Source organism: Sinohyriopsis cumingii, chromosome 10, assembly GCF_028554795.1.
Source record: "Sinohyriopsis cumingii isolate HCF-2022 chromosome 10, ASM2855479v2, whole genome shotgun sequence".
NCBI classification, from domain to species: Eukaryota; Metazoa; Mollusca; class Bivalvia; order Unionida; family Unionidae; genus Sinohyriopsis; species Sinohyriopsis cumingii.
This window is the reverse complement of record NC_142970.1, coordinates 55562085-55589329: the sequence shown is the minus strand read 5'-3', so window position 1 is coordinate 55589329 and position 27245 is coordinate 55562085. Positions and strand designations below refer to the sequence as shown.

Here is a 27245-nt window from a genome sequence, read left to right as displayed (position 1 = left end):
GACATTTTCGGCAAGAGGGAGACATACCGATATTCTGCATATAATTATTTTAATGTTTGTCAGAGCGAGAGTATTGGGGCCTGATCTGTTCAATATATTTCTCAACTGATATAGCGGGTATAATAGAGCCCCCCCCCCCCCCGAGTTCGCCACAGAGCGCTCGTGTAATATACGGTTTAATACAAAATACATGATCGTGGGCAGGAATATACAAATTTTGGTCGATATACATGATCGTTGTTATCTATTCAAACGAGGGCCATGAAATACATTAGCAAATCCCTACAGTATTTAAGGCAGGCGATTACGAATTATTTAAACCACATTCTTCATCTGTCACAGATTTTATAATCATTTTGAAGTGGCTGCTTTATCTCGAGGAAAACGAGCGGTAAGTGTTATATAAAACAAAATCTTAATAGCAATTTGATCACTTTTGCGTCATTTTACAGTAAGAATAGTAACAAATAGAGGATAATTTCTTTTCCTACGTTAGGCCTAATACCTGATATGTTTCTTAGTGTGATACACACACACAAAAACCAAAACAACACCAACAACATTTTAAAAAACCCACAAAAACGAGTGGCGCGCCGAAGCCACGGGCTAAAATGTTTTTTTAAATATTTATTTATAGTATCAATCACAAATTGAAATATATCCAGTATTAGCGTTGGAAAAGAAAGTTTTATTTTTGATATATTTTTTTTAAAATTATCTCATCCTAGCGAAACACTTTCTGCAAATGACCTTAATAAAGGAAAATAATAAATTAACCTAAACCACTTTGAATGTCGACCGTAACTTGTATTTACACGGCATCATGCGGGGAAGAAAATACCAACTGAACCGGGATTTCAGACAGCAGATGAACTTGATTCATTGAACTTCATGAGCACAATCAAACAAATGCAACAGTGAAAAAGTGGAACTATGAAAAATCGAGAATGTTAGATTTGCGGAGGATTTATTCCGAATTATTGTCTGCTAATAAAGGATTCATGTCAGTTGCTGTGTCAGGGATGCCCACACAGCACGCCGTCCAAATGTGAAGTTGCGTCGTGCTGAAAGACATAACACTGTGCCATAATTTATCTTATGTCATGTAAAGAAGCTGCTTAAATTATAGTATTTAAAATTTTCTTCATCTTGTAAGAGCTCAAGAAATTAATTCTGGTTTGAAAGACAAGATGACGGTAAAACTCAGAAGACGTAGCTGTACAGTACCGTTGGTGTTTGAGACATCATAAAAAAGGTAACTGCGTTAACTTCGCTTTTTGTTTGGTAATATGTTGGAGATCATCTTTTGCAGATCTTCTTTGAGCTTGGAGTAGCTTTTACATTCTAAACATTTTTATTTGCACTTATCTGCTCAACATGTATTGCTGGGATATCATATAGAATATGAAGTCAGTATAATGGTACTATATTTTAAATATTTGAATGATAAATTACTGATAAATGATATAATGATAAACTACAAAATAAATAATTTGCCCATTATCCAAAATATGTTAATTAAAACAAACATTGAATGTAAATTCAGATATAATGAGCAGTTGTAAGAAGTCAGAAATAACATTTTATCAATTGAACCAGTTATGTGTTATCATCATCAATTGTAAAATAAACACATGGAGACAAGTATGCTTAAATTCTAAAATGAACACACACACACACACACACACACACACACACACACACACATATGGTATTTTAATTTAATACAGAAAAGGTGACATTGATATATGCAGACCAATAATTTTTTTCTTTTTCAGATACAAATTAAAAAGCCTAATTCTGAGAGTTTCACCTACAACATTCATGATGGAAAAGGGCCACTAATTAAGAGCTGACATATGTGGAAGAAAAATACCATCCATGTTGAAAAGGGCTAGAGGTAATGTGAGAAAACATAATTTATCAATCTGAATTAACATTATTGTTGCTATTTTATCTCAACTGGTCAAAAGGCTAAGTGGGTTTATGTAATGGTCCAGAGTGTGTTATTTATTTCACATCCCTTCTGTCTTTCAACAGTAAGAAATTAGCTACTTTGGAGTCCATAGTTCTGATCAATTTGTTTATATAAAACTTGGTTTTGGGCTTAAATCAACATCTTGGATAAATCTAATAAAGAGCAAAATCCAAGTTTTTTTTTTTATTTTTTTTTTTTTTTATTAACCCCGTAATAGGTTGACCACTGGGTAGGGGAACCATCCCAGGATCACCTTACAATCAAACATTTCTGGTTATCAGATAATCTAGGGATAATAAATATAATCTACAGAGAAAGTAAAAAAGAAAAACACACACACACACACACGCATATACACATGCATATGGCCAAAATCTAGGTGACATGGCTTTTGTGATATTACAGTATTTTGTTCCTGTTTACCCTCAAGTCAGAGACAAGTTAAATGTTCATTGTTGAGGTCCATTTTTGAAGAAATTGGTCCTCTTTTTTATTTACCTTGGCAGTGTAATTTTCAATGTTCTTATGTATTGCAACTATTTGCTTAAAAGCAAAAATAGAAGGATTTTTCATATTGAATCTGCAAGTATAAATATAATATTTTGCCAAAATAAGCAGAAAATTACCCAAACTGTCCAGTTGTTCACTTCCTAAAAATGTTTCTTTTTTGGACAGATGTACAATATTTGGGCAAAAAGGTGCAAAAACTTCATTAAAACGGTACCAAAACTGTGAAGTAATACTGCAGTCATAAAAGAGATGCTCAATACTTTCAGTTTCACTCTTACAGAAAGTACATTTGTTGTCATCAAATATGTTAATTCTTTTAAGAAAATCATTAGTAGCGATTATTCTATGGATTAATTTAAAGTTAAAAGAGATCAACTTGGTATCCTTGGTACAGCATTTTGCCCGGCTATATATATCAGACCACTCCTCACTACTTATATTTTTATTTAATACTTGCATCCAAGTTTCTTGCTTCGCAGTGTGTTGCCTTTTAGCTTCCTGTCAAAGATCTTTGTAAATAAACTTGACTGAATCTTGTTTTCGCAAGTTCGTTATTTTATCATCCTGCTTATCAAAATTATTATGTACTAGGTGGTTTTTTATGGCATCTTTCCATGCTTTAGGAATTCAGCAAAATCCAAGTATATACACGAGGTGATCATGTATAAGATTAGTTGAGTTCTTTTAACCAACCTAAAAGCCATACTTCCACAATATAGACTAAAATCATTAAGTTGTCCTCGAAGTTTGATGAGTGTTAACCATTAATAATAATAAAGTGATCTTTCACCTGACTGAGCATGCTACCACCGCATGCAGTATTTATGCATATAGTGCAGTTTTTACTAAATTTAGAATACATGCTTATATAAATGAGATCTAGATTGAAGAAGTGAAGATGCATACAAATACACGAGGTTATAACCACTACTGCTGATTCAAGTTTGATCATACTTGGCCATTGGGCTTCTATAGTCAAGCTTCACAATGATGCTTATTATGAGTGTGATAAAGGTATGTTAATGAAGTGACCTAGCATCTGATTGGCAGAGTTTCTTACGACTTGCACAACAGTGTTTATGGTCAAATTTAGATCTGACTTGTTTAATTATTTGCTTGTATGTCTGAGGCTGTAAGCAAATTCTATGCAAATAATGTGGTGGTTCTACATCTCACTCGCCATTCTTGCTACTGCTCTTAAAACTATTTCTCATTAATTTTATCAGACTTGGTAAATAGATTTATCTCATCAAGATATAGCAAAGGAGCAATTTTGTAAAAAAAATATTCATTCATATTAAACTCAAATTCTGCATCTGATTGGTTGACCTTGCAAATACTATAAGGGCTCTATTTCTGACAAAAAGATTATTTTGATCTAATGTAGCAGAAATGCTTATATGATCAAAACATCTAACATATTTGATAACAAATAAGAAATAGTTTTTCATGTAAATTTGATAAACATTGATAAATCGGTTCATATCATTAAAAGCTTGGAAGAGTTTGATTACATGCGAGACCTTCACATATTAATCATGCTTTATTTAGAGAATTATTTTTGTCAGGATTTAGTAAAATAGGTAAAATCAATATGGACTGGTTTTGTTATGTACAGCAACACTAGTTGTTTACTGAGTACTGAGGGAATTGGAGTAAGGCAAGGGTACATTGCAGTAGGTAACCTGGTTGACTTGATAACAGGATTGTAACACAAACATTTTTATCAGGAGTCTATCACACATACCATTGATTCACTGCAGATCCTGCCCCCATTAGTTACCTTTTAATACATAAAGCATTTGGGTTTTTTATGTCACAAATCCCATAGGGATTAAAATTAACATCATAGGTCTCACTGGATAATTTTGTATTTTGACATACACCTAATTTTTAAGGTAGAAGGCATGAACCTAATTATTACAAGCCTAGCATTTCTAAATTCACACATAAGCTAAATCTATAATGTGGTTTAGATTTACTTTGAGTTAGGCATGGAAATAGGTTGGCTTGTTAGTGACTGCCTGTCACAGTTAGATGAGCATTGGAGATCAAATGCTTGATCTGCAAATGAGCTGCTGACCTTTATGTGTGTCTGCTACAGAGGCAAATATAAAAAAATCTAGATGGTTGAGGGTTGATGAAAAAAGTATGCTAATTTGTTATAGTACTAGTGAACTTTATTCATGCATAAGCCACATACTGATTCTTTTAGCTGCCTTGTCACAGAAAAATATTGAAAATAGCTATTTCTTGTCAAAAATGAATGTAAAATTTAGGAGATGGTGGCAGTGATGGTTCAGTATAGAAATCAATAGCTGCATCAGGAATTAACCTGATTACTGCAGTCAAAATCTCACATGTATGCTTTCTACAAAAATCATTAGTTTGTTTTTGTTAGTATCTTCAGTGTAAAATTATTCTCATTTTTCTGTAATTGGTCATTGTCGGATGAAAATTCACCAGATAAACTGTCCAGTGAGACCATAAAATACACAATTAGAAAATAAAATAAATTTATTCTAGAAAGAAATATTGCATGCAACTCTGTGACACAAATGAAATTAATGAGAAAACACTTAAACAAATGGCTAACATTACTCATCTGGCTTATATAACTTAACAGTTGGCCATTTCACTGTGGAGTAGTCAGGTATATCTAGTATTGTAAGAACAGAGCCTAAACAGTAATCTCAAAACTTTTATCAGATCAATTGCATACTTAGGTTTGGAAAGTATTACATGGGAATTATGTTAATTTTTAAAGATCAAAATGTACCTGCATGTTTTGACCCTACCAGAACCAAACTAAAAGCTCAAATGTGTGCAGTGCTTTTTGCTCGTCACAACATAATTGGGATTATAACTGCTAACCCTACCCTCTAGCACACATTTAAGATCTTTAGAGTTTTTAAATACAGCCTTCTAATTATATAAGTTTCATTACATTGGTTAATAATTAGTCACATGTGATGACACTTGTAACTAATCAAACCACAGCCACTGAGAGCAGACTAAGCACTGATATTTATGTGGTACAGTGGCAATATACAGTCCGTCTGCTGCACATTTAGTTACCTGCCCATTAAACTAACAACACATGAAATAAACTGGACAATTCTGAAAGCCTTGAATTTGACTTTATTTATCTGTATGGTAGAACAGAACATGAGTTGAAAAGCTTTTAATGAAAGACCTTGATATCAAACCTAATAATAACTGCAGGAGTTATATTATGGATAATTAACCATTCTCTCAGTTTCAAACTGGGCATTCCATCCCATGGGGTTCTAAATGTAAACCAAGTGTAACTGATATCCTAATGAACTGTAAAGACCATAGCAGCACAACAGCAGGGGGCCAGATATGTCCAGATCCAGGAATCATAGACCAGTTTCAAACTGATAATGAGCCACATAAAAATGACACATCTGCTAGAACTTATGTGATGAAGATAACTTAAACTGCATTATTATTAATCCTCCTCCTCCACATCATCATAATTGAGATGCATCATATATGTTTTATTGTAAAATAGTTTATGCAACATAATTCAGTGAAGACCTTTACTGCCAATTTACCAGTGAACCATTTGTTTCAATGAACATATTTTATGTTGTAACAAGGAGCATCTTTTAAACATTATGATACACTTATCATACCTGTATATGAAATCTTAATACTAACAATTATACTTGCAATACTACTACTAATAAAAACACCTGCACTGATACTTTGATTATGTTCAATTGGACTTGTATCTAAATGATCACCAGCTGTATGAAAAGACATATTTTAATATATAGATATTGGATGGAATACTAGTTACCACAATTGAATAGTCATATGATAAATGATATATTATTATTTTAAACAATTTATATTTGCAGTGAAACATACTTTTACATTATCTTCCCATAAATTTCATTTATAGAGCAGTATACTCTGCATTCATTAAATTACTGAAATGGTTAATAATACAACAACAAATACTGCAACTTCCAGAACCACAAAATTCAAAAGATATAAACAAAAACTTCCCTACATGTATCAACAGTTGTCACTTTATAGACAGAACCATGAAGATTTAGGACAGGATGTTAACAAATTAGGTATTCAAGTTAAAAAGAAAAAAATACCAAGTAAGCTTACTACCAAAAAAATCAAACATTAACAGTGAATTTTAGTACATTCCCAGGAAACAGAATATATAATTTTTCTTAACTTGATCTGATACATCTTAAATCTATAGAAAATGATTCATATTGTATGACTAAAATATTATGTAAACAAAAATTCCATCACTTTTTTCAGATGCAACATGCATACCCCAACCCATCCTTCTTGATCATAAAGTATACCAGCATTCCACTATAAGATGGGGAGCTGTAGTTGCTCAGTGGTTAGCTTTCTGGACCTGTGAAATAAGGTAGGTTCAAATTCTACCATCGGACCAACCTGGGTTAGCTACCATGGTGCGTCCTTGGGCAAGGCACTATACTTAAAGTGCCTTGGCACTAAATAACTTACTTGTGTTGCTTTACCATAAAAAGCCAAACCAAACACAAAACAACAACTTTAAAATATGAGTTGTGTCACTACTAAGTAAAGGAAAATCATACTGAAGAAATGTTTTTGTTAATACAATTTAATGGATCTAAAAATCTCTTTCTTCTGCAGGAGTTTAAAATGTTAAATTAAAAAGGTCATGGTACACATTGCTTTGTTCGTACACATCAGGCTCCGTATCCCATATCCAGCTAAAATTTTCAGTAGAGTCTGAATAAAAAATATTTTAATCTGGATGATAATATTCTTTCTCCATTCATACATTACACCAGCAAGATTGATCCAGATAAGATTACATTTTACTATAACACTGATGATGAGTATGCCTCATAACAACTGACAAATGTGGAGAGAATGGAGTTAAAATGAACTCTGATTTCTTTTCAGCCATAACACAAGATGATCATTTATTATGAAAAAACCTGAATAAAGTTGGAGTTCATAACCATGACAGTCTTGATATAATATAAATTCAATATATTATTGTTGTCTTGAGGTATAGTTCTGTATATTACAATCTCACACAAGATCAGGGTATATTTTAGTACCATACAGTTAATTCAGGATTGTATTAATACCTATTCTGGTGAATGAAAACTGAATAAGTTTTACTATTTTGGAACCAGTTGCAATAAAGTTCACTACACAAGAGAAAATATGACTTTACTGTAATATCTAAAATGTAAAATCTGCAAACAGAATACTCGCTTGACTTTACACTTCAACTATATCATAATATTTATTTGAAATGAATTTATACAAATGGCATTAAATTGGGTTTCAGGCTGGTAATGACAATGGTCACACTGACTTAGACCCAGGGTGGGCAACCTTGTGACCAATTGCCACAAGTGGCAAATTGGCCATGTAAGTTTGGCTCAGTTGTGGCATCGTATGATGTTTTTCACTTCTCATTCGCCACACCTGTGGCTACATTGAAAAATAGTTTGCCCACCTCAGACTTAGACAACAAGTAAATTATGAAAGAAAAATGTCATTAAATTATGCTTTTCTGGATTGCTAGATTAATAAGTTATTGTTGACTTGAAGTTAGAATATTATGTCAGTGAAGATAACACTCACAGTGACTTTGACATTTTGAGCTTTTTGTGAAGACATTGGAATTATGTGTGTGAAGTGCTAGATTAAGTGTGTGTGTGTGATTTGGATTTGTTACATTACAAAAAAATGTAATGTAATTTAAAAAATTACTAGTTTAAAAAACCTCAATCATATCATGGATTAAGTAATGATTAAATTGTATTGCAAAGATCAAATCAGCAAGGATAACACTCACAATGACTTGGGTATTCTATATCCCTAAGAACATTTTTGGACCTATACTGTATAAGAAATTGAATCATGTATTGCAGCATAAGAAAAATTTCTCAGGCATGGAATTAGAGTCTTAAATACAGAAAATCAGTACATACACGTGTTGGTATGTGAAGATAACACTCACTTGACAATATAGCCAAGTTTTTATAACAAATGATATAACTATATGTAGTTTGCTTGTAAAATAAGTTAGGAATGAATATTAATTAAATAATTTAGAATAGAGAAAAGCACATTAAATTCCATCAATAAATATTTTGTGCTTAAATAAAATCTTAAACAAAAATGTACAAGTCCAAAATATTTTGTTTTAGTGCTATGTCTTACTACCCAAATAACGGCCATGTATATGTGTTCCAATGTCAATTGTCATCGGAATGAGTAGTCCAAGTTTCAGGAATAGCTCACACACTTGGCAGCCTATATCGACACTCTTCCACTAATTTATGTGGAATTAATATACTTACAGTGCTGTCTTTATCCTGGTGGAGTGAAAATATGACACTAGCAAATGGACACATTTTCATGTTCCATTGACATACATTTGAATTTGTTGCAATGCAATGGTAGTCGAGGTACGCCAAAGTTTGTTTAAGTAGGTTCATGTGGGGAATATGTTTCTTGAATGAAACAAAACATTGCTTACAGTTCCAATAGGCAAAACATATTTTTATTTGTTTCCTTAAAGAATAATGTTTCAGCTTAACCCGATTTTGGCATTCCTGACTTTCATCGCTTTCCAGCCAACTGAAATGTGGGCCAACAAAACTTGAAAACAGGTCCGGTTCTTTTGTGAGAATTTGAATTTATTAGAGAAAAGACATCAGGATAAGTGAAGTCTGACAAAAACATTATAACTTTACTTTGTAGAAATGCATTGTTATTGGTTACTAGTTGTGTGTGATATTTCAGAAAATTTGACTTTCATTACACTGTTAGTCGACATCAAAACGCTCCACACAGCACCCTTCGTTAGGCAGTAAGACCCATCAGCCCCCCAACAAATATATTGGGTGATGTGTCTTATGTTATCGGACTAGTCCAAAATATTGCTTAAAGTTTCTAAACTATATACAGAACAGTAAGAAACAACTTAAAGAAAATAAATAACTTTTAAAAAAGCTCATAGTAATTGCAATATTAGTTAGAAAGCTGCTGAGCTGTCTTCATACATGCAGCCCACAACACCTTATATACTTATGACATATTACATAAAAACCCCAGCTTGTTAGAACCTTTAAACAAACATGGGACTTAGTATCGCAAAAGTACATTTAGTAAATCTGCACAATAATTATATTTAAAAAATTACCAACTTAATAGTTTACACATTAGTACCTAATGATTTTATAGCCAAGAAGAAAAAAAGTTGATTTCTAGTGGTACATGCCATATTTACTGCTGCTGCTCATAGCAAGAGTTCGAAACCTGTGTTAAGCTATGCACTTTTACAGTATGATCGAGATACACCACATGACAAGATTAGTCAGCATGTGTTTGTATCAAGTGAAATAAAACAGAGAAAATCAAAACTTAAACACAGTGACATACAGAAACTTAATATTGGTATAAACACATTGAGAGTAGTGAAGTGGGACGATATAGCGTCAATGGGACTTACCATTAAAAACCACCCTGGGACGATATAGCGTCAATGGGAAATTTAACATTGTGGAAACCCCTGGGATGATATAGCATCAAGGGGAATTTAACATGGGAATATGGGACTGTTTAGCGTCAAGGGGAATTGAACAGGGTGGGACTGTATAGCGTCAAGGGGAATTTAACATGGGCAAAAAAAAAGAAAAAATCTTGGGCCTGTTGAGCGTCAAGGGGAAATGGAGCAGGGTCGGGACCCTATTTTAATAAGGTCCCGACCTGATGGGTCTATGGAAATGGAACAGGCGAAAATTGAAACAGGGAGGGGTCTCTATTTTTTATTTTTTTTAAAACAAAAAAAATAAATAAAAAAAGGGTAGGCAGTGAAAGTCAAGATCTTTTCGAGACCTATGAGTGGCCCTGAAAAGGGCCTTTGGGTTTATGTTAATATGCCCTTAACATAAAGGGCATCTGTGACTTCTTCTTGTCCTTAGGCTTCGCCTGACTGCAGGACCATAGACTAAAACTCTTTTGAGACATCCTTGCCTCTCCACATAGATCCTACGTATCCATAGGCTGGTATCTGTCCTATGGACAACTGTCCACTTGGATCGGACGTACATCGGTATGTCTGTCCTGATCATCATCAAAGACACAAGCGTAGAAGATTGAACGTTGGTCCACATGTTGAGGCGCCGAGAACAGGTGAAGGAATGCAGTGAACTACACTTATTTATAGGGAGAGGAAGGATTGAAACGGAGTTCACTGACCAATCCAAACATGCGTTACAAAATTCAGTCAGCCCACATCCAATCCGAAGAGAGCAGTCTGTGACGTCATGTGGTCTATATAGATTTGCTAGCACCTGTGTGCAGTCAATTCATGCGACAGTTTTTCAACATGACGGAAACTCAGAAAACGATAAATTGGGGTGCACCAGCTGTGGAGACTACCCAAGGGAAACCGGACTTACTTTCAGAAGAGGTGAATTGGGATTTTGTGGATTTTCTTACCTCGCAAGAATTTGTTCCGGAACGTTCGTCACCTTCTCCTTCATTACCACACGTGGAGAAATTTAGACAGAGACAGAAAGAAGAATTGGAGAAATTTATACAACAGCAAAAGGAAGCGGAACAAGCTTTTCTCCTACAGCAACAGCAGCAAAAAGAAGAGGTAAGAAAAAAACAAGAAGAAGAAGAAGCAGCAGCAAAGAAACAAGGGTGTGAAAATCAAATGGTCACGGTACTGTTAGACATTTTAGCGGAGTTAAGAAGTCTGAAACAAATGTTATCAGACTTCTTTATTACGACCAAAGAGAATACGACCTTCCCGAGCTAAACACTCCAACCCTGTGACTAAGCCTCCCGTGCCACCCTTGGTGATTTCAATCAAATCATCATCATCAACACTACGCAGTCCAGAAGTAGGCCTTGGCCGTGGCAAAGGCTTAAGGCAGTTAAAGTTGATTGCTTAAACTCACCCCTACACCAAAAAGGCCCTTTTCAGGGCCACCCACGTCTGTCGAAAAGAGATAGACTTTCAATTGCCAACATCCATTCAAACTATAAAAAAAAAACATTTTACCTCTGTAGTACGTGTGTATGAGTGTGTGAGTGTAGGTTCTTATTTTAAAATCAAAACCCAAAGACACTTACCTTTTAATACCTAATTTATTCTTTTATAAATATTTACAATCCAATTCACAATTCACAACAGAGCACTTTAAAAAGTTCATAAACTTCTTCTGTCTCATTGTTCACTCTCTGAGTTTTTTGAATTTCTTCACCACCACAGTCTTTTCCTCCTATTCCTCCTCACTTTCTTCTCTTCTTCTTTTCTTCTCCTGTTTCTTTTTCTTCACCTGTTTTCTTCCTCTTCTTCCTCTGAAGAATCCCTCTCTTCTTCTGACTCCTTGTTTCTTTTTTGGGCAATCTGGAGACCAGTGTCCTTTTTCTTGACAATAATAACAGGTATCTTGACTTTTGTCTTTTCTAGCCCCTTTTTTTCTTTTTTGACGGTGTGGACACTCTGAAGACCAATGCCCTTTCTTCTGACAGATATAGCAAGTATCTTGACTTTTATCTTGAAAGGAAGGAGAGTAGTCCCTCGGCTGGTCTGAAGAGAATTTTTGGATGACCCCTCGCAAAGCTCTGATGAAACGTTCGATATGGGTAGTCTCTTCCATCGTTGTGCTCGGTTTGAGAGTGAAATGAATAGTGAAAGGACAAGACACATACCCTTTTATATACGCTGGTCTGCTATGACTATAAATTAGTCCATGGTGTTTAAACTTTAGTCATTTGACTTTTTGCTATCAAGATGAAACGATCCAATTCATTTGAGAAGAAGGAAGAAGAAAGTAAGAGGCAGAAACGTGCTTTATCGCCTCGTACCAGGGCTGAAGTCTTGGCACAAATTCATGCCAGTGATTTTGAAGAGGACATGAGTGAACCAGAATCCAAACCCTCTAAACAAAGTTCACCACCCTTAGTCAACCGTGAAAAGTACTATTCCATTCAAGAGACGGAAGAGCATCCCTCTAGAAAATTTAGAACTACAGCTTACAAATACACGGTGAAGTTTAAAGATTTCAAGTCCGAAGTACTGTTAGAGAAAGCAGAAGGGTTCATCACCGAGATGTGGATTGAAATGCTCAGCATGTTTAGCCTCTCCACCCTGTCTGAGCGAAGGACAAGAACAAGTGCATTGTTCAACTGGTCTGCGCACGTTTGTCAGCCCTGCCTGTTACCAACAACATTTGAAGATGCAAGGTTCACAGAAGAAATGTGCTTGTCAGCTGCTGAGATTGTGCCCTACCTGTGGACAAGGCATACTTACCAATAATGCCAAGGCACACCTGTGTCGAGGAAAGAAAAAATGTCACATTTGCTGCCACATCGTGGACTTGGAACACGAATGCTATGTGCAAAAATACCAACCCCAACCAGAGAAAGAGATCGGTCACAAGAAGAAAGGCAATTTCATCTTTTTCGATTTTGAATGCATGCAAGAGACTGGTATTCACATTCCTAATTTCTGCGTGGCTCATCGAGCGTGCGAGAAGTGCATTCAAGAACCTGTCTTCAGTCATTGCCCTCACTGCAGCAAGATTCCTGGAGGGCGTGAAAAAATCTTTCGGGGACCGAACACGTTAGCCGATTTTGCCCGATGGGTCTTAGACCCCATCGACAAGACGTGGAGCCAAGAGGACATCGAACGTTACGGAGATTGTCATCGTCATGCCACAGTGATGGCTCACAATTTCTCCGGATACGATGGACAGTTTCTTCACAGATACTATACAGAACATGGCACCGAACGTCCTAAAGTCACTTTGAATGGAGCCAAAATCATTTTCATGCAAGTGGGACAAGTACAGTTTAAAGATTCGATGAGTTACTTAGCCATGCCTTTGAGTCGAATGCCTAAAACGTTTGGAATGACAGAAATGGCTAAAGGGTGCTTTCCACACTTTTTCAATACGGAAGCCAATCAACACACCGTTCTACCCCATTTGCCTGATGCTCACTATTACGACCCTGATAACATGCGTACCGAACAACGAGAAGCTTTCTACGCTTGGTACCAGGCTCACGCCTCTGACCCTTTCGACTTTCAGGAAGAAATGCTAAAGTATTGTCGTTCCGACGTGGACATTTTACGGCGTTGCTGTGGAAAATTTCGAGAACTGTTCATGGAACACGGAGGGGTCGATCCTTTGAAAGAAGCTTGCACCATTGCCAAAGCATGTTCCTTAGTGTACCGGCAATGATTCATGCCTGAAAACACCGTGGCTGTCATCAGTCCTCAAATGACCAACTATGTCAAACGTCAATACTCGGTCAAAGCCCTACGCTGGTTACATTACTTGTGCGACAAGGAAGACAAATGGATTCAGCATGCCCGCAACGGAGGGGGTGAAAAGACCATCAGAGTGCATTCGGTCGATGGTTGGGACTTAGAAAACCCCAAGATTGTGTACGAGTTTAAAGGTTGCTTATTTCTCGGATGCCCCGTCTGTTACCCTGACCGTGGCACTAAAAATCAGTTTTTACAATGAACCATGGAAGACTTGTACCAGGCCACATGTCAGCAACGCCTAAAGTTAGAACAGGAAGGATACTAAGTGGTGGAAATGTGGGAACACGAGTACCATCACCGTTTGAAAACCGATCCCGAGTTTAAACACCTCGTGGAAAGTTACCAGTTCATGGACCCCCTGAACACGAGGGATAGTTTGTACGGAGGAAGGACCAATGCCACCAGTTTGCTGTACCAAGCCGACGAAGAGAAAGGAGAAGAAATCAAATACTTGGACGTGTGTTCACTGTATCCCTACGTGTGCAAATATTGTCGCTTTCCTGCAGGGCACCCACAATTGTTGACGGAACACATCTATTTGAAAAACATTCGACAATATGAAGGCTTGATCAAATGTAAAGTTTTGGCTCCCTCTGACTTGTACCATCCCGTTCTACCTCACCATTGTCAAGACAAACTGATGTTTCCTTTGTGCCGTACTTGTGCTGAAACGTGCAACCAAGACCAGCCTTGTCAGCACACCCAGGAAGAACGGGCCTTGACGGGGACGTGGGTCAGCGTAGAATTGTTCAAAGCTCTGGACATGGGATACCAACTGTTAGAAGTGTATGAAATTTGTCACTTTCCCAAGACAGAACAATACAACAAGGGTGACCCCACTCAGAAAGGCATTTTGGCAGACTACGTGGATGCATTTTTGAAACTAAAGCAAGAAGCCAGTGGTTATCCGTCCTGGTATCACACTCCCGAAGACCAAAAGACATTCAAAGAGAAATACTGGGCACAAGAAGGCATTACTTTAGATCACATCGAGAAAAACAAAGGCAGGCGATCGTTTGCCAAAGTGATGTTAAATTGCTTGTGGGGTAAAATGGCACAACGACCGTGTTTACCCAAGACAGAATATTTGACAGAACCTTCCTGCTACTTCCAGATGATTCACAACAAAACTAAATTCATCAAACACGTGGACGTCGTTCGCGAAGATTTCATCTTAGTCAATTACGAAGAAGATCTGGACTTTGTAGAAGCCGATCCTTTTGGAAATGTCATCATTGCAGCTTACGTGACAGCTCATGCTCGCTTAAAACTGTACGAAGCTTTAGAACTGTTAGGGGAACGCGTCCTGTACTTTGACACGGATAGTTGCATCTACATCGATCACCCGAGTCAACAGCACCCTAACATCGAAGGAGACCGTTTAGGAGCCTGGACAGACGAGCATTCTGACGACAAGATTCTAAGTTTCGTCAGTGGCGGTCTTAAAAATTACGGCTACGAATACCGGGACAAACAAGGAGAAGTGCACACGAAGTGTAAAGTGAAAGGATTGACTCTGAATTATCGTACCAGTCGAGTGGTGAACTTTGGCGTATTGAAAGAAGCTTTGCAGTCTAGAGAAGATGAACACTTTAAAGTGACCACCTATCAACCGAACAAGATTGTACGTTTACCCACTCACCACATCGTCAGTCGACCCTTGGAAAAAGTCTGTCAAATCGTGTATCAGAAGCGAGTGCGGCTTCCCAATCACTTTATATTGCCATATGGACATGTCGGTATAAAACATTGGTTGTAAGTGGATAGCCACTCACCAGAAGCATGACTACGCCACAGCAAGAATCAAGTGAGAAACCTGATGAGAACTCCAAGTTCAAGCCCTACCATTTTCCAGTCTTCTTACCTGACTATTGTGATTGTGCCCGTCGATTGGACACATTTCAGAAATAGTTTACGGATAGGGAAGGATTACCTTCTTCGCATGTTTTAGCTAGAACAGGATTTGTCTACTTGGGACCTGAGTCAGGATTGGGATACGAAGTACAGTGTTTCGCTTGTGGACTGAAGTTACGAATGGATCTATGTATCTATAAAGGTTCAGCTATTCTGGAACACACTCGATGGTCTTTGCACTGCCCTTACCTTTCTATGGCCTTTCCACCCATTACACTACGGTACAATTATGACGGTACCTTAGAGACAGTACCTTCAAAAACTAGATATAAAAAAGGAACGATGTACAAGCTTGAGACTGCATTGTGACTAGTATAAAAAGGGGCTATGGTCAAGATCGATAGTTCATTGTGACTACCAAGACCAAGCGAACAAGATGAATCCTTTCAGAGAAACACAAAACAAGTTCAGAAAGGCACAATTCAAGTTTGGGGCTTCTGAAGTGGAATGTGATTGTGAGCCTTGCGATGGGAACGATGCTGTACGCTGTGACCTTAGCGATGCCGTAAAGCATCATGAGAACTTTGTTCTCACTACCCCTCTCATGGAAAGTGATGCTGTGCGTGTCAAACCTGAGGGATGCGAAAGCGATGCTGCTCGTCCTCTTGGACACTTTACTGGGTTTCATTTTAAATGTGGATGTTCACCTTCACGTCTACCCCCCTACGGATGTCATCCAGACTTGAGCAAACTCCTGTCCATGTCACCCAGCCCTCATCGAAACGAACCTGTGAAAGACGAATATTCGTTCCCTGTGTGTTTGTCGGAATACTGCGACTTTGAAAATCGTCTTCAATCATTCAAAGGAAAATGGCCTAAGTATCTGGGAGGACCGATCCCCAAAGAATTAGCCAGAGCCAGATTTTTCTACTTGCACGAAGGGGATAAAGTCAAGTGCTTCAGTTGCGGTGTGTCACTTCACCACTGGGAACCACAAGATTCGGCCTATCTAGAACATGCTCGTTGGTCACCGAATTGTCATTACTTACCCTTAGTGGGACCGAGACATTGAAGTAACTTACCATGTCGTTAAAGAAGAAACCAGATTGGTTAGGAGTCAAATGTTGGACATCATCGAGACCAGTATTTAAACTTCATTTCAAAAACGATATTGAATCATTACCTAAAGAACTGCAAGAGAAGATTTACAAGGAAGTTTGGCAGGGGCTTGCCAGAGTGAAATCTCAATGGATAACTGTAGAACTTTTATTCCGAGAAATTCACAAGAGATAAGTGAAAAAAGTCAACCAGTGTGTTAGATTTCTCTGGGTCAAGGGTGCATTCATACTATTATATCGCTTTAGACCGTTTACATCAAAAGAGTTCAATGAGATTCTTGAACGTTACCCTGAATGGCAGTGGTCTGAAATTACTCACTATGTGGATTACTTTTGCTCTAGGAGAAGATTGTGAATTGTACGTTTTAAGTGATGATCTTGGTAATATAAGATTTTAGTCTTAGGGGGATGTTTTCCTTCACGTCTGCGCTTTAACTATAAGAACCTACAGTATTCGCCATTCAGACCGTGTGATCGACGAGAGAATCTAATCCGAAACCGGCTAAGCAATGAAATTATCTAAATTACACTAATAAATACTTACATAAAATATATATATATCAAATTTGGACCAATGGCGAAGACAAGGATTCGGTCTCCCCGAACTCTCCATTTATGAGAGGCGAGTGTGATCGACGAGGGAATCTAATCCGAATCTAGCCAAAAGTATTACAAAATAAATACACTCACAAAACAAGTACCAAATTCTGAACAATAGAAAAACTCATTTTATCAAAACTAGCCCACTGACTGATAAAACTCTACAAACAAATATCATTAAATTAAAAAACACCTAGTTCAAATACCAGGAAGAAATATACAGGGGGTGGGTGGTGGGAAAAATAGAACAAACCTTCTCCACTTCTCCTAACTTAATACTCACCTAACACCCTAACTAACAGCTCCAAAAGTCTATCTTCTACATAGGTGACAGCTAAGACAAAAACTAGGTATAACCATATAGTCCCAAAATAGAACGTATAAGGTGGTCGCAAGAATAGACCATCAGGGATCCCCCGTATTAAGACCCTAAACTTACACATATAAGGTAGTCAAAAAAAACCAACGACTATCGGGCCCGGCGGCACAATGCTGCAAATATAACAAATATATAGAATACCACCCCAAAAATTACTTGTATAAGGTAGTCAAAAAAAACCAGTGACTATAGGGCCAGCAGCACAAGGCTGCAACCAAAATTTACAACTAGATAATTAGGACCCAAAAACAATTACTCAGTAAGATGGAAAAAACACCAACTCCATCCAGGGCCAGCAGCACAAGGCTGCAAAACCAATCGACAAATACTGTCACCTAAAAGCTAACATCGACCTCAATAGACTCTATCTCTCTTAAAAACAGCACAGAGTTTTTATGATTCAAAATTCCAAAGACGGAAATTTAGAACAAAAATACCCTGGATCGGAAAAACCCTGCTAACCTGTGGCAAGACAACTCCGCCCGAGCCTGACCACTTTCGCCCTTTGCGACGGACAGACATCAAAACACATACGTGCAGTGCACGCATCATAAATTAAAAATACGGACTAGATCGGGTCCAATCCCACTAGTCGCTAATCAATGCAAATGAATGACAGAGTGTGTGCTGGGTCCAATCCCACTCAAACAAAACATAGGCCTTACAATCAGATCGATGTGTACACAAAAGTACCTTGACCTGACGGCCCAATCAATTAGTGTTCTGTGAACACAGATATACCTGGAGGAAGTGGCTCCATTCCTTCCTCCAAGGAGTAATCAGTTAGGTGCCTGTGGCATCATAAACCAGTGGTACATGCTCAATGCGAAGCGCACGCCACTATAATTCAACTCAACAACAACAACAATCGTTCAGACCATTCCACGGAATAAACAAAGAAGATGGAGGTGACAAAATTATTCAATCTATTAAGAGATATCTATTTTTGGATAATGGATGTTGAATATGTTGTAGGAAGAATAGAAAAGGAATGGAGTGATGGAAATAGGCAAGACTTGTTAACTATTCAAGTCAAAGGACTAAAGGTGGCCGGAGATCTCATCGCAGGGATGATAGAAGAAGAAGTCAACAAGTCAAGCGGATTTACTGACCCACCTTATGTCAGAGTGGGAAGTTTGAAGGAAGCACTGGACCATGTCATCCAAGTCGGGTGCTTCCTGGAAAAAGTATTGTATTGGATGGAGTGGTGATACGTAAAATGGGGGTTCGACCAGTTGACAAAAACGGAAGAAGTAATGAGGAAAGTGCTGACGGAAGAGGTAAAGAACATCAAAGAAAAGTGGTCTAAGGAAAGAAAAGAAGAAGAAAATAGAAAGAGAAAAAAAAGCTTTGAGAAACTCAACAATAACTGGATAAGAATACAGGAGAAATTCCGAGTGATAGGTCATCCTGACTGGATGCCTGAGTCAGAAATAAAGAAGAAGATGACAGGAATATTGGTAAAAGTTAGAAGATGGTTGAAGAAGTGGAAGAGTTAGAAGAAGAAGAAACCCAAAGGCCCTTTTCAGGGCCACTCATAGGTCTCGAAAAGATCTTGACTTTCATTGCCTACCCTTTTTTTTTCTTTTTTTTTTGTTTTAAAAAAAATAAAAAATAGAGACCCCTCCCTGTTTCAATATTCGCCTGTTCCATTTCCATAGACCCATCAGGTCGGGACCTTATTAAAATAGGGTCCTGACCCTGTTCCATTTCCCCTTGATGCTCAACAGGCCCAAGATTTTTTTTTTTTTTTTTTTTTTTGCCCATGTTAAATTCCCCTTGACGCTGTACAGTCCCACCCTGTTCAATTCCCCTTGACGCTAAACAGTCCCATATTCCCATGTTAAATTCCCCTTGACGCTATATCGTCCCAAGGGTTTCCATAATGTTAAATTTCCCATTGACGCTATATCGTCCCAGGGTGGTTTTTAATGGTAAGTCCCATTGACGCTATATCATCCCACTTCACTACTATTGAGTATATATTTATAAATCTGAAATGGTTAATTAAAAATAGTTATTAGTCAAATTAACAAGGATGCCAGTTACTAGCTTTGATACTCTGTTTTTGTTAACTGAAAACATGTAGACTCAAGCCACATCTATAATGATAATTTCTGGCACTTTCAAGGCTGATATAGCCCTTTCATTAAAACCTGCAAACATTTTTGACAATTTTATCTGCACACATTGCTGTACATTTTATACACATCTGACTTGCCAGTATTTCTCCCAGCCATTGAGCTACCATTGGCAGAAGAGATCTTTTTGCGAAAAATATTTCCAAATCAAATCCTGTTTGGTTACTTGTAAATCGACATGGAATAGCACAACCCTAGCACAAATATTACTATCCCTACTTCGTGGAGACATTGAGGCTATGACATTGTAGCTACTCAACCTTCTGTCCTATGACCATTTTGAATTTTGCGCTAGATATGGCTGTTACCAAATACCGGTGTCTAAACAGTACATAGGTGCTTTCTGGAAAGATTTGCATGCAGTAAGATTGCACATCAGATCCACAATATTTCCATCAATATCAACACAGATTGGAGGGGGGCCTTTGAAATTGTTTCTACATATTTAAACAGGTTTTCAATGAATTGTTGCTTTTTGTTTTTATTAGAAGGTATTTATACATTTATAAAATGAGTGTCCTGTATCACAATATGTATCAATCTTCCTGCAAAAAAGTTTCCCTTGTTTTTTTGCTCCCAAGTTACTCCCATTTTATTCTTGATAAAAGTAGCTACCCCTCCCCTTACATCTCCTTATAATCATTCACAATTATAACCCCATTTAATTTTTCCTCATATGAAGTTATTAGTTCTTTAGTCAACTTATTATGTGTTTCTTGTATGAAAATCATATCATAATTTGTCTTGTTGTTTAGTTTAATTATTTTTTCCCTATTTATTCAGTTTAAATTTGCTGAGGCTATATGGAAGTTTTTTATATCCATTTTCGCCTCTCCACCAGGTTGTCGCATTTTTGGTTATACATTAAGTATTATTAGTTTTAATTTAGAATTGAAATATCACCTAGGGGATCAAATAGTAATTTATTAGTCAACATGTAGACCCACTCCATGACCTTCTTGAATCTGTAACCCAGAAATTCCGATTAACTATGCATCTTTTAGAATCATACAATACATTATATAAAATATGGTAATGTATACCTTAAAACAATACTGCATTTTAATCCAAGTTTCCAATTTTGCAAGAAGTTGTCCCGCACATGCAAAATCATCTGCTACCCAATATGTAAACTTGTCGCCAGAACATAAATTCTCAAAAAATTCCCCAGCGTATAGTCTGTTTCTAAATTCTTTAGTAATTTTCCCCCATCAACAAGACGCAAACACATTGCATCCTATTTCGTTGTTGTTTCTCTTCCACATAATAGCTTATTTTTTATAAAATGTTAAACTTTACTAATCTTTTTTCAAGATCACTTTAGTTTGCAAAAATATATCTTGTCATTTATTGGCATTCTACATTGAATTTTGTAAACTAGCTATAAACCTGACCTAATTACTCAACTTAACTGCTGACAGAAACAGTCTACAGTAAATGTATTTCATTTCTATAGCTCGATGGATAAACATTACATCTTTTAAAGCTGTGCACAGAATAGGCCGACATATCACGAGTCAGGAAAACATGGGGGTGGTATCCCCTGTGTCCAAAATTAATATCATTTTGAATAGAATATTCTAGTGACAATTGCCTCTTTTCAAATGGTAAGCATTGCTTTTTTTTATTTTCGTCAATCTGTCAAATTTGGTATGCATTTTGCTTTAATATTTGAGATGGAAACCTTAGGTGCATAGAAATGTCAGACAGCATTGTACATCATGGATGGTGTCCAACATACTTTTATGATCATAAAACAAAATCCCATTGTTTTAGTTATGGCCACTGATTTAAAAAATATTCATCCAAGCTAAATATAATAATAATAATAATGAGGACTTTGTATAGCGCCTAATCTTTAGAAGCTCTAAGCGCTTTGCAACATTAGACAACATAAAAACATACACAATGATATGATTACAAAAACAAACACCATGAAATTAGAAAACATAAAAAACATGCTGAGAATATTTAAGGTAGTTAACATTATTAAGTCATTAAGTTTGTTTTTGCAGTCAGAATAAGTAGTTTTGAGAGCACTCTTGAATGGGATCACTGCGTCTTTGTGTCTAAGTTCAGTGGGCAATTCATTCCATGTTGCTGGGCCCTGGTATGCAAACGAATGCTGTCCATGTGACTCTGTTTTCATAGTGAGAATAATGAGTATATGATTGTCGGAAGAGGAGTGTAAGTATCTTGCTTGTGTGTACACATAGGTGAGGTCGGATAGGTATGTTGGACTAGAGTCTGTCAGTGAAACGTAGCACAGAGAACTAATGTTGTGTTTGATTCTGGATCGAATGGATAGCCAGTATTGGGTACAGAGCAGCGGGGAGGTGTGCTCTGATTGTGGTACTCTAAGTATGATCCAAGCAGCTATGTTTTGAACTTTTTGAAGTCTCTGCAGTAGATATTAAGATGAACCAGACAGAATTGAGTTACCATAGTCCAGTCTTGAAAGTAGTAATGAACACACAAGTGTTTTAGTGGCATCAACTGAAAGATATCTGAGAATGGAGCTGATGCGTCTCAGCTCAAGATATGCAGCCTTGCATATGTTCATGACATGTTGGTGCAATGTGAGAGTACTGTCCAGAGTAACACCTAGGTTTTGTACTGATTGTGTGAATTTAATGTTGGTGTTGCTGATATTTATTGTGTGAGGTAAAGGACGTGAATGAGAAAGTCTTTGTGTTGTAATCAGAATGGCCTCAGTTTTATTATCATTCATCTGCAGCTTGTTACAAGTCATCCATGATTTCACATCAGAAATGCACATCTCTACACCTTGGATGGTAGCATCAACTTCAGTTGGGTGGCTAGATTTGTATATTTGGGTGTCATCAGTGTACAACTGGTGAGACACTGGATGATGATCTATGACACTTGAGAGCAGCTGAGTGTATAGAGTGTAGAGAACAGGTCCAAGAACAGACCCCTGTGCAACACCACAACATAGATCAACTGGGCTGGAGTGTAATCTATTTGCAGACACAATTTGTGTCCTGTGGCAAGGGCGATATGCAGATTGTACATTGCTAAAAGGACTGTTTGAATTCAGACAAGATGCAAGCTGGGATTGAACAACCTTTTGTAAGATTTTTTGTATGAATTGGAGATTAGAAACCGGGCAGTAGTTCTTTAAATCCTTATGGTGTAATGTTAGTTTCTTCAGCAGAGGTTTTACAATGGGAGTTTTGAAAAATGATGGAAATTATGCTGATGAGAGAGAGGTATTAATAACATCAGTTAGTGAAGGCAATACTGGATCTAAGCACTCAAGCAGCAGTAATGTTGGAATTGGATCAAGTTCACATGACTTTGGTGCACTCTAGGATGATTACTTAAAAATGCATTTATTGGTGGTGAGAGACTAAATACATGACTTGACTCTTGTGTTTAGCATTAATTGGAAAGCTGAAGATTAGTAATCTTTTGACATACATATCTTAATTGTACCATTTAATTTACAAAATTCAATGTAATTTGCATTGGTAAAATGTGTAGCACAAGAAAAGTCATTATGAATCAGAGATAAATCATATCTTTGTTTTGTCTGGAGCTTGACTAATTTATTGCACATTTCTGTACACTATTTTGTCTTTAATCCAGGATTATTCACTGCATTCGGATGCATTTCATGGTGAAAATTCACCAGCTGGATTTAAAAGTGGTGAATATTGCTAGCGATTGTTCTGCAAACCCTGTATGTCACAAGGAGTCATTGTATTCAAGGACTCATACAGTATTTACAAGTTCTCATTGACATTTCAGATGAAAATGAAGAACTGAAAAAAGATGAAAATCTCAAGTGGAAACCTTTCTGGTCAGCCATCTCATCCAAAACCTCCTGAAATGGAGAGTATTTTGCAGACTCCAAGATTTCCTCTTATCCTGCTGGTATGTTCTATTTAGTTTATCTGGTCTCTTTTTATTTTTTATCAATTGCTTTTATACCATGCCACAATTGGAAATTCTTTATCAAAAGTATGTATAAATTTCATCATTTTTCTGTCTGTTTAATAAGATGTGTTTAAGAGTACTTACTTACTCATGATGCTGTATATATGAGATTAGATGTTTTGTTAAAAAAGAATGCATTTTGTGATATGTTGTATCACTGCTTTATATACAGTGGTCATTGCAACCAGTATGCATTTTGTTTACATGCCAAAAAATCCAGTCTGATTTCTTTGTTTCTTTTTTACTGCAATTAAGGAGTAGTGATAATCTTTATACTCTTAGCTGCATCCAGAAGGACAACACCATCACCATCCCCATCCACTCTGGAGTGGAGAATATAAAGATTTCTCTCTGCCAGTTCCTCTGCAAGTAGTAAGTATTGAGGATGGAAAAAAAATGTACATTATAGAATAATGAAACAAATACTACAGGTGTTGACTTTTATATAATCTCTTATTTCATTTACAGCTCTCTAAATACGAGTAGGTCAATTATACACTGTATTTATGAATTTAATTCTCATCTAAGGTAGTAGAACTGTTTTATGTTTGACAAAATGTTGGGTAATTTGTGGCCATACACTAAAAACACATTTTGTAGCATTTAAAAATGCTTATGTTCAATGCACGTAAAACTCATTGGTTTGTTGTCACTTCAGTTGATAATAGTCTTGTCATCTTGTAGACATTTTGAATGTTAGTGTTCAATGCTAAGGTCATATACATTGATTCAACATCAAAATTTGTTTGCAAAATGGAAGATTATGACATGAAAGCACAAGCTCTTGTAGCTTAGATACTGTTATTTCAGAACATTGTGAGATGTTAATTAATTAAATTATAGGTCATAAAACATACTGTTCAAGACTTATTTGTGCAAATAAACAATGAATTGTTTTTCATTGATGTGTCGACTGTTCATCATTCCATTGGTTTTTTTTATTTTTCTTTCTGATGTATACCATTGTCTTGTGTAAGTCAGACGCCTAAACCATCTACATTGAATGCAGACTTTACAGACACCAGCAGTGAAACAACATATCCAGGGAATAAAAAAATAAAGGATTATGGGAAAAGTTTTCATATAAACTGTACAAAAACCATGTATTTCATTCCATAAATATATTTCATTGTTAAACCCATGTTCACTGTACAGATCTTTTTAAGGAGTTTATAATAATGATCTTGATCTTTCAAAACTAATTTCATCACAAATCTGTTACAGATTTCCAGTTCAATGTACTTATGAAACTGGACACAAATATTGAGAATTTGTTGGAGCAGCTGGCCCTCCAAGTTCATACACAAGGCCCAGACACAGAATATAGAGAAGAAATTCTTGCAATCCATGTGATTCAGTGGAGGAACTAGAGGGCCTTTGCCAGAGGTTGGAGGAGAATCCCAAACTCTCCAAGAAGATGGTAAATTGGGGCTTTATTTTCTATTTAAAAAAACTGTTATAACCTTTATTTGCTGTTGTGAACCTCAATATGCATTATGCAAGTTCTGCAGTGCCTGTATAATTATTTTTGGGGGTGGGGTGAACATGTAGTGGTCGGCTGTTTTGTCTTACGGATGTAGGCCAAAACATGTTTAGAGATGAACATGTAACAGGTATTTTACTACATATACACTATTACATATTATGTGGCTACTTTAATTCAATCCTTGAGTGAATGTCATTTATGAAGTTAATAGATTCACGGTGGTTAATTTGGTTTATAATTGCTATTAGTACATTGTGTTGCATTGTTAATGTTATCAAATTTTTTTCAAGTTAGAGAAATTAAATTTGCTTGCAAAACCATGGCAAAAAATAACTATATACAAGCATATTTTGTCACATCGATCATGAAATACTACTACTAATAATAATATCAAAATCAAAAAATAGTAATTATTATTATTATTTTCAGATATGCTACTTGAGCTCCCTTGGCAGGTTTACAATTGGGGATAGTGTCTGCAGGATGATGAAAAAGCTTAAAACAAAAAGACTGGCCAGAGTATAGTCCAAAGGGACGTAAAGGGAAAAAAGCATTTCAAGAGCTTGTGATATGTCAGGTTTTGATAAGTAAGTATGGCTTGATTTAAATTGTGTTTTTCATGTGACTTGCCAGAGATTCTTAAATGAATTGATAAAGTAACTTGAGACCACATTTCAAAGTACATGTTTTAAAAATATTCCATTGATTATTGCTGGCATTTAGAAAAATGCAATGCATCCTTTGTTGTGAAACTTTTTTAAAACATTGTATTACTCTTGCAGAAGCCTGCTTGAAAACTAATGGCAAAGCAAAGGCAAATGGAATGGAAGAGACCATATCAGAGACCCTCAAATATGCACCCAACCAACGCAGAATGATAAAAAACAAGGTAATCCAAATGACTCTTATTTCATCAATATTGGATTCAGTTTCGTCTTTTAAAGCATAGTATTTGCAAAGCGGATGCATTTCTAAACTGATAACAAAATCAGCTTATCCTATTGCCCAGGACTATCAAAGCTAGAGTCCAGCTAACTACAATATGCATATATCTTGTCTGATCGGACAAGTGCCTCCATTTGGAATTTTTATTCACATGAAATATTTGGATGAAATAAATTCATCTTTGTGCAAATTGATTGCACCATCCACTTGCCAGAAATGATAAGTAAGTGCAAAGTTATCTTGTATCATGGCTTAACGATAGTAAGGGAAGCACAAGTGCAGTGAAGAAAATTTCATACATTTTTATAATGCTGATTAACATGACTTCTGCATATGTAACTAGTGCTGAGATGATATGACTTTATTTAAGCATTACAATTTTGTTTTAATTTGCAGGTGCCTGAGCAGAAGAAGTAATAGATAAACTTTACAGTGGAGTTGGAGACTGATTCTGATTCATAATCTTAATTAAATCTAGAAAATAAACATTAAAGTCATATTAAAATATCTGTTGTATTGTTTCCTTCTTTCATTTTTCTCTTAAAAACAAATGTCTGAACCTTTCGTCTGTAAATTCAGTGGATTCCTTATCAGCCCATCTACTTTTACTTTACACCATGCTACTTTAAAAAAAAAATGAATTATCCCCATTGGGGTAGGTCCCCCCAACCCCCCACCCTACTTTGTCAACTTACCTGCCACATTTAAATCTAATGGAAGGCTCTGCTGTAAAGCCTGTTAGTAAAACTACCCAACAAGAGGATTTCATACATTTGCAACTCCTAGGTGGATGGTAATGTTTTCATTTTTGTAATGTAGATTTGGACATTCTTGCCACCAGTATGGAATATGTGTTTCAGAAACACAAGCAGCTTTCATCAGATTTGCATATAGATTTTATAT

The 27245-nt window shown here is 36.4% G+C and overlaps 1 long non-coding RNA gene across 3 annotated transcripts; it reads left to right on the top strand.

Annotated features, from left to right (window-relative positions):
* The first annotated feature begins 513 nt into the window (after nt 1-513).
* Nucleotides 514-26849, top strand: LOC149790184 (uncharacterized). Of its 3 annotated transcripts, none has more exons than XR_016423808.1 (9): nt 514-1255; nt 1779-1900; nt 6803-6917; nt 23723-23848; nt 24167-24283; nt 25136-25331; nt 25827-25984; nt 26180-26286; nt 26739-26849. It is a non-coding gene; the product is annotated as an uncharacterized LOC149790184 (long non-coding RNA). The 3 variants fall into 3 exon arrangements; XR_016423807.1 differs by having other exon boundaries at nt 827-1255; nt 24194-24283; XR_016423809.1 differs by lacking the exon at nt 24167-24283 and having other exon boundaries at nt 820-1255.
* Nucleotides 26850-27245: the final 396 nt, after the last annotated feature.